The sequence below is a fragment of the Bos javanicus genome, chromosome X (assembly GCF_032452875.1).
Source record: "Bos javanicus breed banteng chromosome X, ARS-OSU_banteng_1.0, whole genome shotgun sequence".
NCBI lineage: Eukaryota > Metazoa > Chordata > Mammalia > Artiodactyla > Bovidae > Bos > Bos javanicus.
In genome coordinates, this window is record NC_083897.1 from 73,976,865 (window position 1) to 73,994,022 (window position 17,158).

At 38.9% G+C, this 17,158-nt stretch overlaps 1 protein-coding gene across 3 annotated transcripts in view; it reads right to left on the minus strand.

The window, feature by feature from the left end:
* Positions 1-17,158, minus strand: part of TENT5D (terminal nucleotidyltransferase 5D) — a 287,611-nt gene that overhangs the window by 6,783 nt on the left and 263,670 nt on the right. For 2 of the 3 annotated variants that reach the window (XM_061409618.1, XM_061409617.1), the window contains exon 3: positions 2,448-2,507. The gene's annotated coding sequence lies outside the window, so the exon portion shown is untranslated. Of the gene's footprint in view, positions 1-2,447; positions 2,508-16,693; positions 16,789-17,158 lie in introns of those variants that run through there. The other variant, XM_061409619.1, reaches the window with a different exon arrangement.

The following is a 17,158-nucleotide window of genomic DNA, read 5'->3' on the forward strand; positions in this document are numbered from 1 at the left end:
ATCTTATCAGTCAGTCTGCCCCTGTCATCAGAGCCAATTTGGTTTAAATTTTAGCTACGAAGGAGAGATGACATTTTTGACACTGGATGGCCATGATATTCTTTAGAATCCAGTGAAAATTGATTAAAATAAAATCTTTTTAAAAACTGCAAAACTGGTTCCTTTTACATGTACAATTAGGAAAAAACTAGCTTGTTAAAATACTTTTTTTTTTTTTTTGAACTATGATCCTGTCTGAGAAGCAAAAACATGCCTAGAAAAATCGTGAAGTTAACTTTCCATGTCCTTGAGAGATTCAGCCCACCCTGTCTGAAACTCCAGCTGTGAGCAAATTAGCAGAACTTCAAGCCAAGGGGAAAAAAAGGACAAAGAGACATTTTAAATCTCAAGCAAAAAACTGAGATCTCTGTTGGTCCAGATTTATATATGTCTCAGTGGTCTTCGTCTTTGGATAATATTGCTGAGGTTAATTTGTCATAGTTGCTGAAGGAAAGTAAGATGTATGTTTTTAATAAACAGACATAAGGGATGGAATTACATTTTATTAAAGGAAAAGGAAGTTAAGTCTGACTTATAGGTGATTGTTCTCTGAGTGGGAAAATAAAATGATGAATTCAGAAAGTGTAAAAAAGGTTTGTAGCAAGTATACAAAAAGTATGTGACAAGTGGAAGAGAGTTTTGTGCATGGCATAAGTACTTTAAGACATTAAACTGCCTTTGAAATATTTTATTATTACTTGGGCTAAGTATAACTATTGTTTCACATTGAATATAAGCCAGTGCCAAACTAGAAGTTGGTTTTCTTTCCCTATTAAAAGAACAAAATTTTCTTAGAATATGGCTTTTGATATGTTATATTGCCAAGAGGTTTAATTAAGTTATTAAAAAGACACTCTCAGTTTAAAGCTTATCTCAGTAACCAATCTGTAAATAAAGATCAGATGCTCCAAGATCTACAACCAGGAGATTAACAACAGGCTATAGTCATTTAACAAACTAAATCAGATAACCTGGAGATATCACTGGGCTATACCTAATGGAAGTTCTTGACTTAAGTTCTTACTTATAATGTTGCCTGTTTCGAAAGTGTTGTCCCTTACATTATCAAGTGTGTGACAACAATTGTAATAGAGTGACTCTATATATGAGAAGAAGCAACAAGACAGACTATTTTCCTAGACCAAGAGGCTAGTAAGACAGATGTGGTCCAGAAACTTTTGCTCTTCAAAGGGCCTAGTCCAGTAACAGCACACTGAGTGGCCTATCAGTGAAATCTTCAACAGACCTGGGAATGAACCTTCCTACAAGATGGCAATAAAATGTCCCCAAACCATGGTCAAACTCATAGCCACGATGGGGTCCTGTGATTGAAAACTGGCACTTGCTATCTGCCTCTGCTGCTGCTGCTAAGTCGCTTCAGTCGTGTCCGACTCTGTGCGACCTCATAGACTGCAGCCCATCAGGCTCCACCGTCCCTGGGATTTTCCAGGCAAGAACACTAGAGCGGGCTGCCATTTCCCTCTCCAATGCATGAAAGTGAAAAGTGAAAATGAAGTCGCTCAGTCGTGTTCGACTCTCAGAGACTCCATGGACTGCAGCCTACCTGGCTCCTCCATCCATGGGATTTTCCAGGCAAGAGTACTGGAGTGGGGTGCCATTGCCTTCTCTGCTATCTGCCTCTACAAAGATTAAAACATGGCAACATCCCCTGAGAGGAATTCAGGTAGAAATCAGAAATTAGGCACTCACTCTGTACTCTGGGAAAAACAGGACTTTAGACAGTCAGATATTTTCAGGAAAACAATTTTTCTTGAGCCCAAGTTCTTACATCTTCTCATACCTCAAAAAAACACTAAAATTGTTACAAGATTTGTCTGTTAAAGTTCAGATGTCACCGTTTCAACTACTTCTAACTGGATTTGTTCCATTCTTATAAACAGGGCAACCCAAGTGTGGACTCTATCTAGACCAGCATCAAAATTACTACCAAATGTAACCTGATTCTTATTCTTGTTTGGACCACTGATTACAATAACTCTTTTACTGATTTTTGGTGTCTACCTTTTTACTTTCTAAAGAATACAACAACTTCCTAGACAAAATAATGGTGATACAGAGATTCTGGTCATTCTTCAAAATGGACTCCCCTGATGTTCCACTCTGGTCACATATGTAATCTTCATTTACAAGCTCTCCTTGGTGAAAAACTATCTTGACTATAATAATTGTAATCATCTTATTCTTGCTGTTTGCTCCTTACATTTGTGTCTGTATAATGGGATTTGTTTCTAACCGTTTGAAAGCTTTTAAATTACAAATGATTGTTCATCCCCCTGCAGTTTCTACTACCTCCTCTAGTTATTACTTGGGGCTCTTAGATCAGAGACCCTATATTAAAGGGTAAGGAGAAAATGTTGCTTCAACAATTTAAGGTCAGCACCACTCACCAGCAGGAAGCAGTTATAGACAGATTTCTTTGCCCCTTTCTCTTCAGCAGCAATATTCTCCTAAAAGAAAAAGCAGGGAGAGAGCAGGTTGACAGGAAGTCTCAGAGTGTCTAGGACCCCCAAGAAGGAGGAGGCAGCAAATATTTTTTTTAATTCATACATGCTTTTGCCTTATTCACATAGGACATGTTTTGCTTACGCTCTGTGTTACTATGACAACAATCTATCTTGCCTAAAAACTAGCTTTCTTTAGGCCAAGAGCTAATGGTTACAAACAATATTTCTCACATAGGGACATGCTGCTCAGATCAAGCTCTCCCTGGCTAGTCTTGAACTAATGTTATTTCAAAATGTATGTTATGAAAAAAGGTCTGGGTAAAACTTTCACAGCCTTGAGCTCTGGGTTAACCCATTCCTTCTGGCTAATCTCATGCTGCTGTCATCTCAGAATGTATGTTACAGGAAAGGGTCTGGGGAAAATTTTCACAACCTTGAGGCATTCCTTTTATCTATTCTTAACAGCTAACATAAAAGTATATAATGGTCTGCTTAAACTACTGAGGCAGGTACTTTTTCTACCCCCTTCTGATATCTATGTCAAAAGCCTTTTCTATCACTTTCACTTTAATAAAAGGCCTGCTACACAAAGGCTCTTGAGTGATTGAGACTGCATCTTTTGTCCCAGAATTAAATCTTCTTTGGAGACCACAAATCTGGCACCAACCACCATTCACCATATGCTAAACTATCATCTTGGGGGCTCATCCAGGATATGAACCCGGGACCTCTCATGACTGAAGTGAAAACCATGCCCCTAGCCCAACTAGCCAGTTTTGTCTGTGACACAAAAGCTCTGAGTGATTGAGGCCATGTCTTTGGTCCCAGAGTTAAATCTTCTTCAGAGACCATCAATCTGGCAGCACCATTCACTAAACACTGTAAGCTATCAGTATCTAAACAGGCCTTTTTTTTTTTTTTTTTAATTTGGAGATTTGGATTGACATATATACACCACTGATAAATAGATAACTAATAAGAACATACTGTATAGTACAGGAGACTCTAATGCACTATGGTGACCTGAATGGGAAGGAAGTCCAAAAGGTAGGGGATATTTGTATATGCATAGCTGATTCATTTTGCTGAACAGTAGAAATTAATACAACATTATAAGAGAACTATACTCCAATAGAAATTAATTTTTTTAAAATTCCCAGCAGAGAACATTTTTTTGCTTGATTATTGTGCTAACCCATAGCATGTGATACCAGTTAGAGATAATAAAATATCTGAGTCAGTTCTAATAAGGTGGATGAAACTGGAGCCTATTATATAGAGTGAAGTAAGTCAGAAAGAGAAACAAAAATACTATATATTAACACATGCATATGGAATTTAGAAAGATGGTAACAATGATCCTACATGAAAGGGAAGCAAAAGAGACACAGATATAAAGAACAGACTTTTGGACTCTGTGGGAGGAGGTGAGGGTGGGATGATTTGAGAAAAAAGCATTGAGACATGTATACTACCATATGTAAAACAGATGACCAGCACAAGTTTGATGCATGAAGCAGGACACCCAGTGCTCTGGGACAACCCAGAGGGACAGGGTGGGGAATGAGATGGGATGGGGGTTCACGATGGGAGGACACATATATACCCGTGGCCGATTCATGTCTGTGCATGGCAAAAATCACCACAATATTGTAATTATCCTCCAATTAAAAAAATAAAATAATTTAAGAAATAAAAGCAGTGAAAGGCAAAGTGAGTGAGTTGCTTTAAATGGGATAAAAGTGATCTCTGTGACAGTAGAGAGCTTCAGTGATTTAGTTGCCTGATTACAGTAAGTCTGTTTCTAATATGCATAATATTGATAGGACTCAGATTGAAGATTAATGCACTTTTAACTCACTTTGCCTTGAAAGACATGAGTATTTTGCAGTTATCACTACATATGAACAATTTATCTATGTATCTCAACTACCTTGAGTCCACAGTAATCATGCATATTTCTTTTTCTAAATTCCTACAATATCCACCTATATCATCTTAAGGCAATGCTTAGAATGGTCACCAAATCAGAACAAATATTCCTTTATAGAGATAGGGATGATTCCATAGAATATTTCAGATTACAGGCATACTTCAAAGATACTTTGAGTTTGGTTCCAGACAATCACAATAAAGCAAATATTGGGAATTAACTGCCAGTCCCATGGTTAGGACTCTGGGTTCTCAACATCAAGGGCCCAGGTTCAATCCCTGGTCAGGGAAATAAGATCCCACAAGCCTTGTAGTGTGGGGCATGTTGGAGCCACTCTTCCTTCATTCTGAACTCTTTGAGGTAGAAAAAATATAGACAGCCATGTACGGTGAGATTGATAAAGACCCTAGGTTAAATGAGAAGCTATGTCTGTCTTACTAAATAAAGCAAATATTGCAATAAAGCAAGTCATATATGTTTTGGTTTTCAGTACATATGATATTTGTATTTACACTGGTCTGTAGTTTATTAATGGAGTAGGAAATGGCAACCCACTCCAGTATTCTTGCCTGGAGAATCTCATAGACTAAGGAGCCTGACAGGCTACAGTCCATAGGGTCGCAAAGAGTCAGACAAGACTGTAGCGATTTAGCATGCATGCATGTAGTTTATTAAAGTGTGCAATGGCATTGTCTAAAAAAATGTGCATACATTAATTAAAAATACTTTACTGCTAAAAAAAACTAACCATCACCTGAGCCTTCAGTGAATCATAATCTTTTGCTGGTGGAGGATTTTTCCCCAATGTTGATGGCTGCTGATTGAGAAGGGTGGTGACTGCTGAAGATTGGGGTGCCTATTGATGCTTTTGAACTGTGGTGTTGAAGATCCTTGGACTGCAAGGAGATCCAACCAGTCCATTCTGAAGGAGATCAGCCCTGGGATTTCTTTGGAAGGAATGATGCTAAAGCTGAAACTCCAGTACTTTGGCCACCTCATGCGAAGGGTTGACTCATTGGAAAAGACTCTGATGCTGGGAGGGATTGGGGGCAGGAGGAGAAGGGGACAATGGAGGATGAGATGGCTGGATGGAATCACTGACTCGATGGATGTGAGTCTGAGTGAACTCTGGGAGTTGGGTGATGGACAGGGAAGCCTGGCGTGCTGCGATTCATGGGGTTGCAAAGAGTCGGACACGACTGAGCGACTGATCTGATCTGATGGCAATTTCCTAAGACAATGAAGTTTTGGCACATCAACTGACTCTTCCTTTCATGAATGATTTCTCTGTAGCATGCAATTCTGATTGATAGCATTTTACTCACTACAGAACTTCTTTCAAAATTGCAGTCAATCCTCTGAAACCCTTTATCAACTTAGTTTATGTAGTATTCTAAAATCCTTTGCTGTCATTGCAACAATCGTCACAGTATCTTCCTCAGGGATAGCTTTCATCTCAGGAAATCACCTTCTTTGATCATCCATAGAATTATCTCTTCATCCACTAAAGTTTTATCATGAGAGTGCAGCAATTCAGTCACATCTCTAGGATCCACTTCTAATTCAAAGTCTATTGCTATTTCTACCATATCTGAAGTTACTTCCTTCATTGAAATCATGAATCCTTCAAAGTCATCCATAAGGGTTGGTTATTTCAAACTCCTATTAAATGTTAATATCGTGACTTCTTCCCATGAATCACTAATGTCCTTAATAGCATCTAGAATGGTGAATCCTTTCCAGAAGGTTTTATATTTACTTTGCCAAGATGCATCAGAAGAACCACTATGACGGCTACAGTCTTAAAAAAGACATTTCTTAAATAACAAAACATGAAATAAAAATAAGTCTATGGGCTACAGGATGGATATTGTGTTCAGTTCAGTTGCTCAGTCGTGTCTGACTCTTTGTGACCCCATGAATTGCAGCACGCCAGGCCTCCCTGTCCATCACCAGCTCCCGGAGTTCACTCAGACTCATGTCCATCAAGTCGGTGATGTCATCCAGCCATCTCATCTCTGTCGTCCTCTTCTCCTCCTGCCCCCAATCCCTCCCAGCATCAGGGTCTTTTCCAATGAGTCAACTCTTCGCATCAGGTGGCCAAAGTACTGGAGTTTCAGCTTCAGCATCAGTCCCAGGACTGATCTCCTTTAGGATGGACTGGTTGGATCTCCTTGCAGTCCAAGGGACTCTCAAGAGTCTTCTCCAACACCACAGTTCAAAAGCATCAATTCTTTGGTGCTCAGCTTTCTTCACAGTTCAACTCTCACATCCATACATGACCACTGGAAAAACCATAGCCTTGACAGGCATGAAAACAGTATTAATCTTGTATATCTCCATCAGAGCTCTTTGGTGACCATGAACATTGCAAATGAGTAGTAATATTTTGAAAGGAAACTTTTTTTCTGAATGGTAAGTTTCAACAATGGGCTTAAGATACTCAGCAAACCATTCTGTAAACAGGTGTACTGTCATCCAGGCTTTGTTGTTCCATTTATAGATGCAAGCAGAATAGATTTAGCATAATTCTTAAGGGTCCTAGGATTTTCAGAATGGTAAATCAGCATTGGCTTCAGGTTAAAGACACCATATCTACTAGCCCCTAAACAAGAGAGTCAATTTTGCCCTCTGAACCTTTGAAGTCAAGCACTGATTCTCTCCAGCTATGAAAGACCTTGATGGCATTTTTTTCCAATACAAAAACTGCTTCATCTACATTGAAAATCGGTTGTTTAATACATCCAGACTAAACATTTCTCCATATCAGCAACAAGACTGTTTTGCTTTATTATAATCTATTTCTTCTCTGGAGCTGCATTTTAAATTTCAAGAACTTTACCTTTGCATTCATGAATTGGTTGTTTGGTGTAAGAAGTCTAACTTTCAATTAATCTGGACTTTCTACCTGCCCTCCTCACTATGCTTACTCATTTCTAGCTTTTGTTTTAAAGTGAGAGATGTGTGACTTTTTCAAGTGAACACTTAGAGAAGTCATTGTAGGGTTATTAATTGGCTTAATTTCAACATTGTTATGTCTCAGGAATAGTAAGGTCTGAGGAGGGGAGAGATTTGGGGGAAAGTCTGTTCAGTGGAGCACTCAGAACACTCATAACATTTATCAATTAAGTTCTTAGCCTTATAAGGTCACTGTTCTTGGTGCTCCAAGACAATTATAACAGTAACATCAAAGATCACCAATCACAATATACCATATATAATAAAAATGAAAAGTCTGAAATATTGCAAGAATTGACAAAATGTGACAGGTACAGAAAGTTAGAAACTGCTGTTGGAAAAATGATGCCAATATACTCATTTAAAGCATGGTTACATAGGCAGGACACTAGAAGACATAAAGCAAGATCCTCTATGACCCACCTCCTAGGGTAATGGAAATAAAAACAAAAGTAAACAAGTGGGGCCTTATTAGACTTAAAAGCTTTTGTACAGCAAAGGAAACTATAAGCAAGGTGAAAAGACAACCCTCAGAATGGGAGAAAATAATAGCAAATGAAACAACAGACAAAGGATTAATTTCAAAAATATACAAGTAGCTCATACAACTCAATACCAGAAAAATAAACAACCCAATCAAAAAGTGGGAAAAAAGACCTAAACAGAGATTTCTCCAAAGAAGACATACAGATGGCTAACAAACACATGAAAAAATGCTCAACATGGCTCATTATTAGAGAAATGCAAATCAAAACTACAATGAGATATCACCTCACACTGGTCAGAATGCCCACCTTCAAAAAGTCTACAGACAATAAATGCTGGAGATGGTGTGTAGAAAAGGAATCCTCTTGCACCACTGGTGGGAATGTAAATTGACACAGCCACTATGGAAGACAGTATGGAGATTTCTTAAAAAAACTAGGAATAAAACCACCATATGACCCCGCAATATATGGATCCTAGGCATATACCCTGAGGAAACCAACATTCAAAAAGACACATGTACCCCATTGTTCATTGAAACACTACTTACAATAGCTAGAATGTGGAAGCAACCTAGATGTCCATTGACAGATGAATGGATAAAGAAGTTCTGGTACATATACACAATGGAACGTCACTCAACAATAAAAAGGAACACATTTGAGTCATTTCTAATGAGGTTGATGAACCTAGAGCCTATTATACAGAGCGAAGAAAGTCAGAAAGAGAAAGATAAACATTGTATCAGTTCAGTTCAGTTCAGTCGTTCAGTCGTGTCCGACTCTTTGCGACCCCATGAATCGCAGCACGCCAGGCCTCCCTGTCCATCACCCCAGGCCTCTCTGTCCATCACCGACTCCTGGAGTTCACTCAGACTCACGTCCATCGAGTCAGTGATGCCATCCAGCCATCTCATCCTCTGTCGTCCCCTTTTCCTCCTGCCCCTAATCCCTCCCAGCATCAGAGTCTTTTCCAATGAGTCAACTCTTCACATGAGGTGGCCAAAATACTGGAGTTTCAGCTTTAGCATCATTCCTTCCAAAGAAAACATTGTATACTGAAGCATATATACTAATGAATCTAGAAAGATGGTACTGAGTAACTTATTTGCAGGGCAGCAATGGAAACACAGACATAGAGAACAGATTTATGGACATAGGGAGAGGGGAGGAGAGGGTGAAATGTATATAGAGAGTAACATGGAAACTTACATCACCATATGTAAAATAGATAGCCGATGGGAAATTGTTGTACCTCTCAGGGAACTCAAACAGAAGCTCTGTATCAACGTTAGAGCGGTGGGATGGGGAGGGAGATGAGAGGGAGATTCAAGAGAGAGGGGACATTTGTATATTTATGGCTGATTCATGTTGGCTTGACAGAAATCAACAAAATTCTGTAAAGCAATTATCCTTCAATTAAAAAATAAATTTTAAAAAAGAATGGTTGCCACAAACCTTCAATTTGTAATAAAACAAATATGGTATTTCTAAAGTGCAATAAAGCAATGAATGATAAAATGAGATAGGCCTGTACATGACAGATGAAACTAGTTGCAGGATGTAAGAAAATAAAGATATATGTACTTAAGGTTGACCTCACGCAGTCTAATGCATTTTTAAATACAAATTCTTAGCTGCAACACCTTGAGGTAGACTCTTTCTCTTTGGCTGTCATACTAAATTTATGCCTGTGATAACTGAAGTTTTTAAAATGTGAAGGCTGAAGCTTTTTTTTTTCATTTTTTTCATTTAAATTTATTTATTTTAATTGGAGGCTAATTACTTTACAGTATTGAAGGATGCTTGGGGATGGCTGAAGTTTTAAAAGTGTGTATAAAGTAAAACTGAAGTTAGACAATTCCAAAGAACTTGTTTTTCCTAGACATACAGATAGCTAACAAACACATGAAAAGATGCTCAACATCACTCATTATCAAAGAAATGCAAATCAATACCACTATGAGGTACCATTTCACGCCAGTCAGAATGGCTGCGATCCAAAAGTCTACAAGCAATAAATGCTGGACAGGGTGTGGAGAAAAGGGAACCCTCTTACACTGTTGGTGGGAATGCAAACTAGTACAGCCACTATGGAGAATAGTGTGGAGATTCCTTAAAGAACTGGAAATAGAACTGCCTTATGACCCAGCAATCCCACTGCTGGGCATGCACACTGAGGAAACCAGAATTGAAAGAGACACGTGTACCCCAATGTTCATCGCAGCACTGTTTATAATAGCCAGGACATGGAAGCAACCTAGATGTCCATCAGCAGATGAATGGATAAGAAAGCTGTGGTACATATACACAATGGAGTATTACTCAGCCATTAAAAAGAATACATTTGAATCAGTTCTAATGAGGTGGATGAAACTGGAGCCTTTTATACAGAGTGAAGTAAGCCAGAAAGAAAAATACCAATACAGTATACTAACGCATATATATGGAATTTAGAAAGATGGTAACAATAACCCTGTATATGAGACAGCAAAAGAGACACTGATGTATAGAACAGTCTTTTGGACTCTGTGGGAGAGGGAGAGGGTGGGATAATTTGGGAGAATGGCATTGAAACATGTATAATATCATATATGAAACGAGTCGCCAGTCCAGGTTCAATGCACGATACTGGATGCTTGGGGCTGGTGCACTGGGATGACCCAGAGGGATAGTATGGGGAGGGAGGAGGGAGGAGGGTTCAGGATGGGGAACACATGTATACCTGTGGTGTATTCATTTTGATATATGGCAAAACCAATACAATATTGTAAAGTTAAAAAATAAAATAAAATTTAAAAAATGAGATTCATTAGTTACTTGTTCCACTAAAATTGGAGTATGTTTTACATATAAGGATAGAAATAAACCTGTGTTTTGAGTCAAATTGTAGACAAATGACATTTTTCTATAAAAACTAGTACTAACATTAAGCTTTGTGGGAAATCTATGAAATTTTTATAAACACCATAATCACAATGTGTTTATCAGTTGCTCTAATAGACAGTTATTTTAAAATCTGAAGAATGAATCACATTATTTCTAATACTAAAACAGTTACAGTTTAGGTCAAGTCACAAAACTATTGCATTTGCAAAGATTCACTTTATTTTTTAATTTTCATATTTTTTAAAATGACATTTTACGTCAAATTTAAAATTAAAAATTTTCAAATCCATTTCTCTTGTACCAGAAAATAGTGGAAGTGTGCAAGCTTTCATTCAGACCTAGAACAAGGCACATAGTTTCTATTTCAGTGTTATTCATATCCTGATCTGTCATTCTCTCCATTTTATGACCATCTCTCTTCAAATACTATGCTTAACTCCATTTGACATTCTAAAATTCAGTGTTCTTACTGACTGAAAATTTACATGAATTCTCAGTTTTTGCCACTGATGAAAGGGAAATAACTTGTTCATGAAATTCTTATATATGGGTGGCACCGTGCTAAAAGACGGTCTTTTGAATGGAAAAGCTCAGGTGGAAAGTACATTGGGACAATAAAGATAAACATGGCAGTCACCTAGAGAAAAGAACACAAAGGTCCCAAAGAGAAGCAGCTGTGAATTTAAAGGCATGATTTATAGAAGCTGAAAATGAATTGCCTTTTCCCAGGTTAAACCTCTGCCCCTGATCCCTGAGAAATCTTATCACTTTCTTCCCATTCTGTCCCAACCCACATACATACACTATTGTATTAATTTTTTTTGTGTGTGTGTTGTTATGGATAATGTTTATTGCTTTTCAGTTTTAAAAGCATGCATTATTCTAAAGAAATTGTCTCCCAATTCCTTTCAGTTTTAGTGCCAATCCTTTACAGTGGGAAGTACGAGAGCTGGAGGTACTGCCTCCTCCTTCTTTCCTATATTTCCTTACTTGGTTGACAGAGGTTGATAGCTGTGCAAATTCAATGGGCCACCAAATCAGGCCTATTTGACTTCTGACATACCTAATGAAAAGACCTGCTGACTCTCCAAACTGCCATTAACCTCAGTGAAGGGAGCTGGCCAGAGAGAACTCTAGTTTCCTTTGGAGGGAGTGACTAGGTGGGGATATTACTGAGACGACTCTCAAGTGCAATGGGTTTCTGGGTAAGCTGTAGGCTAAAGCTACCTGCTGCTGCTACTGCTGCTAAGTCACCCCAGTCCTGTCCGACTCTGTGCAACCCCATAGATGGCAGCCCACCAGCCTTCCTGTCACTGGGATTCTCCAGGCAAGAACACTGTAGTGGGTTGCCATTTCCTTCTCCAATGCATGAAAGTGAAAAGTGAAAGTGAAGTCACTCAGTTGTGTCCGACTCCTGCGACCCCATGGACTGCAGCCCACCAGGCTCCTCCATCCATGGGATTTTCCAGGCAAGAGTACTGGAGTGCGTTGCCATTGCTTTCTCTGTAATGCTGCTAAGTCGCTTCAGTCATGTCCAACTCTGTGCGACCCCATAGATGGCAGCCCACCAGGCTCCCCCTTCCCTGGGATTCTCCAGGCAAGAACACTGGGGTGGGTTGCCATTTCCTTCTCCAATGCATGAAAGTGAAAAGTGAAAGTGAAGTCACTCAGTTGTGTCCGACTCCTGCGACCCCATGGACTGCAGCATACCAGGCTCCTCCGTCCATGGGATTTTCTAGGCAAAAGTACTGGAGTGGGGTGCCATTGCCTTCGGCCATCCTTTCTACACTGGACCCTGTTCAGCTCCTCATGATAATAAATAATAAATTTATTATCATAATAAATCCAGTAACCAGGTAAGCGTTCCCTTCATCATTCCAGATCTCTTATCCCTTTGTGGATAACACTGCTAACACTGAAGGGATCAAGGATTCTCCAGAGGATGAAGGGGACCTCAGCATTATAGTCAATGACATATACACCTTCCACATGACTCAGGAGCACTATCTGAAGAAGCAGGATAGTAGGAACTCATCAGAATGCTCAAGGAAAAAGCCACAGCTTAGAAGAAAAAAAATCTCTTTGTTTGCATCTCTCCCCACCTCTCCCCTCATTGAACCCTCTGGCAGGCTGCAAGAACTCACTTCAAACAGCTGCTACTCTCTTCAGTTTCTTCCAGGAAAGGAGCAACTGAAGCAGGCAGGGATGTGGCACTAGAGTGAGGCTCTGGAGGGGGCCTGCTGGTAATCACACAGGAGAATGGGAAGGGTGTCAAATAGAGAGAGATAAAAATGAAGAAAATAAAACAAAAATAAATAAATAAGGGGAGAAGGAAAGAAAAAGAAAAGAAATTAAGGAAGGAAGGAAGGAAGAACAAAGAGAGCAAGCACTTGCAGCAACTGCCAGGGCTGCTAAACCGCTGCTGTTCAAAGGCAAATGGGTGCTGAAATTACTGCCCCCAGTACACTCCTCTAGTCCCATTCACTCACTCCACAGATTCCCCTTCCTGCCAGGCTTAACTTGCTCTGTAGAGTAAAACCATTTCCATGGTAATCTGTAGTCACACAAAAGGTCGTCTGTAATATTGAGTCATGAGTACCTCCTATACCAGGCTCGTGATCGCTCCACTACTTTCCTTTTTTCTTTAGTGCTGAACTTTCTCCAGTGGAGTAATACTCCTTTTCTTCCTTTCCCTAAAGAGAAGGGGGATTTCTTCTCATTCCCATAAATAGTGTATTGCTTTTGTCATTCCTACCTTTCACTCATCCAACTCCTCCTATCACACACAAATGGGTAACTCACCCACTTCAATCTTTGTCAACACAAACACAAACTTAAATTCAGAAGGCAATATTTCCGAAAAAAAGTGGGTTTTTAAACTCTCTTTATCATGAGTTTGCTCCCTTTCTTTAACAGCATCTGTTCTTTGTTTTGTTAGAAATATTTTAGGTCCTTATGTTTTTCTCTATATCTTTAGCCACTTCTCATAAGTGAAAACAGGTGGATGGCATTCCTTAAAGACACAATTTCAAAATTCTATCTTTGACAGTTTAAAGTATAACTACTTTAATGAATGGTTAAAGTAGAATTACTTTAATGGGTATCTGAGGAGGCCTTACAAGTAGCTGTGAAAGGAAGAGAAGTGAAAGGCAATGGAGAAAAGGAAAAGATTTACCCATTTGAATGCAGAATTCCAAAGAATAGCAAGGAGAGATAAGAAAGCATTCCTCAGTGTTCAATGCAAAGAAATAGAGGAAAGCAATAGAATGGGAAAGACTAGAGATCTCTTCAAGAAAATCAGAGATACCAAGGGAACATTTCATGCAAAGATGGGCTCAATAAAGGACAGAAATGGTATGGACCTAACAAAAGCAGAAGATATTAAGAAGAGGTGGCAAGACTACACAGAAGAACTATACAAAAAAGATCCTCATGACCCAGATAACCACGATGGTGGGATGAATCACCTAGAGCCAGACATCCTGGAATATGAAGTCAAGTCGGCCTTAGGAAGCATCACTATGAACAAAGCTAGTGGAGGTGATGGAATCCCAGTTGAGCTATTTCAAATCCTAAAAGAAGATGCTATGAAAGTTTTGCACTCAATATGCCAGCAAATTTGGAAAACTCAGCAGTGGCCACAGGACTGGGAAAGGTCAGTTTTCATTCCAATCCCAAAGAAAGGCAATCCCAAGGAATGCTTAAACTGCTGCATAATTGCACTCATCTCACATGCTAGTAATGTCCAAAATTCCCCAAGCCAGGCTTCAACAATATATGAACTGTGAACTTCCAGATGTTCAAACTGGATTTAGAAAAAGGCAGCAGAACCAGAGATCAAAATGCCAGCATCCACTGGATCATATAAAAAGCTAGAGAATTCAAGAAATGCATCTATTTCTGCTTCATTAACTATGCTAAAGCATTTGACTGTGTGGGTCACAACAAACTGTGGAAAATTCTTGAATAGACGGGAATATCAGACCACCTGACCTGCCTCCTGAGAAATCTGTATGCAGGTCAAGAAGCAACAGTTGGAACTGGACATGAAACAACAGACTGGTTCCAAATAGGAAAAGGAGTACATCAGAGCTGTATATGTTACCCTGCTATTTAACTTATATACACAGTACATCATGAGAAATGCTGGACTGGATGAAGCACAAGCTGGAATCAAGATTGCTGGGAGAAATATCAATAATCTTAGATATGCAGATGACATCACCCTTATGGTAGAAAGCGAAGAACTAAAGAGCCTCTTGATGAAAGTGAAAGAGGAGAGTGAAAAAGTTGGCTTAAAACTCAACGTTCAGAAAACTAAGATCATGGCATCTGGTCCCATCACTTCATGGCAAATAGATGGGGAACCAATGGAAACAGTGACAGACTTTATTTTGGGGGGCTCCAAAATCACTGCAGATGGTGATTGCAGCCATGAAATTTAAAGACTATTGCTCCTTGAAAGAAAAGTTATGACCAACCTAGACAGCATATTAAAAAGCAGAGACATTACTTTGCCAACAAAGGTCCATCTAGTCAAAGCTATGGTTTTTCCAGTAGTAATGTATGGATGTGAGAGTTGGACTATAAAGAAAGCTGAGTGCCGAAGAATTGATACTTTTGTATTGTGGTATTGGAGAAGACTCTTGATTGTCCCTTGGACTGCAAGGAGATCCAACCAGTCTATCCTAAAGGAAATCAGTCCTGAATATTCATTGGAAGGACTGATGCTGAAGCTGAAACTCCAATACTTTGGCCATCTGATGCAAAGAACTGACTCATTTGCAAAGACCCTGATGCTGGGAAAGATTGAAGGCAGAAGACTGGGGCGACAGACAATGAGATGGTTGCATAGCATCACCAACTCCATGGACATGAGTTTGAGTAAGCTCTGAGAGTTGGTGATGGACAGGGAAGCCTGATGTGCTGCAATCCATGGCTCCACAAAGAGTCAGACATGACTGAGCAACTGAACTGAACACTACTGAAATATACTAAGCTCTGATTAGTAATATTACATTCATTAATCTGACTATTGTTTCTAACCTTTGTTTGTAATAAAGGTTATTAACAATTATTTAACAAATTATTTAATTGTTCTACTGGCACACAAATAAGACTTCACTTTCAAGGTACTGAAAGACTGTGCAAAAGAGATAATGAATGAGTGCTTTATAGGAAGAAAAATGAGTGTTCCCTAGTGGCTCAGGCAGTAAAGAGTGCAATGTGGGAGACCCGGGTTCTATCCCTGCCTTGGGAAGATCTCCTGGAGAAGGGACTTGCAACCTACTCCAGTATTCTTGCCTGGGAAATCCTATGGACAAAGGAGCTTGGCAGGCCCCAATCCATGGAGTTGCGAAGAGTCAGATATGGTTGAGCGATTAACTCACACACACGTAAACATACTTGATTATTGATCACCTTAGTTTTAACTTTCATTCACTGATATGTAGTACTTAAACATACTTGATATCTAAAGAAAAAACTAAGTACAGAACTTTAATACTTCATTTTAGAAATCTATGAAGTTAAATTTTGAAAAACATTCACTATCAGGTTATTGAGATGTCAATGTGTTGGTCAGTTAATCTGGGGGTTTTGTATTTCCTTTACCTTAGATTTGCAAATAAACATAATTATTGATACTGCATGAACATGTGTTATATCTGCCATTTATTACTGTTGACTTAGCACAGAAACTGAAACCTTAAAATAATCACTGATGCTTTTTTCAGCACATTAACTGTGCTCAATTTTACCAGAGCCATATTGACACAATTATTAATAAAAGAGCTAATTTTCTAAGACATTCAGTATACATACTTCCGTTGAATAAAATCAGTTTTTGAATAAAACATAATTTCAATGTTTACACACAGCTGAAACAAAAAGTAATAACATTCCCTTTCTATGAGATTTCCTACCAGGTCTTTTGTTAGCACACTTTGTTGAATTTAACACCACCTTCCCTGAAGACTAACTTTCTTCTCCAGAGTTCCCCATAAACTGATCTCCTCACATTCTTTGTACCTCACTTGCAACAATCACATGGATACTGTTGCCAGGAGACCAGGAATATTACTGTTACATCATTACCACTATTATAGTTAAGAGTATTTTCAAATGAGCATTTTATATGAGACAATTATGATTTCCAAGTCTCAAATAAAACAATGCTACATTGGACATATTAAGGATTAAAAACATTTCTCAAGTTATTTTGACTTCAATAAAAAATAGTAAAAAAAAATAACATATACAGATGAATTTGTTGTTGTTGTTCAGTTGCAAAGTTGTGTGTGACTCTTTGCAACCCCATGAACTGCAGCACACCAGGCTTCCTTGTACTTCATTATCTCCATTAGTTTGCTCAAACTCGTATCTATTGA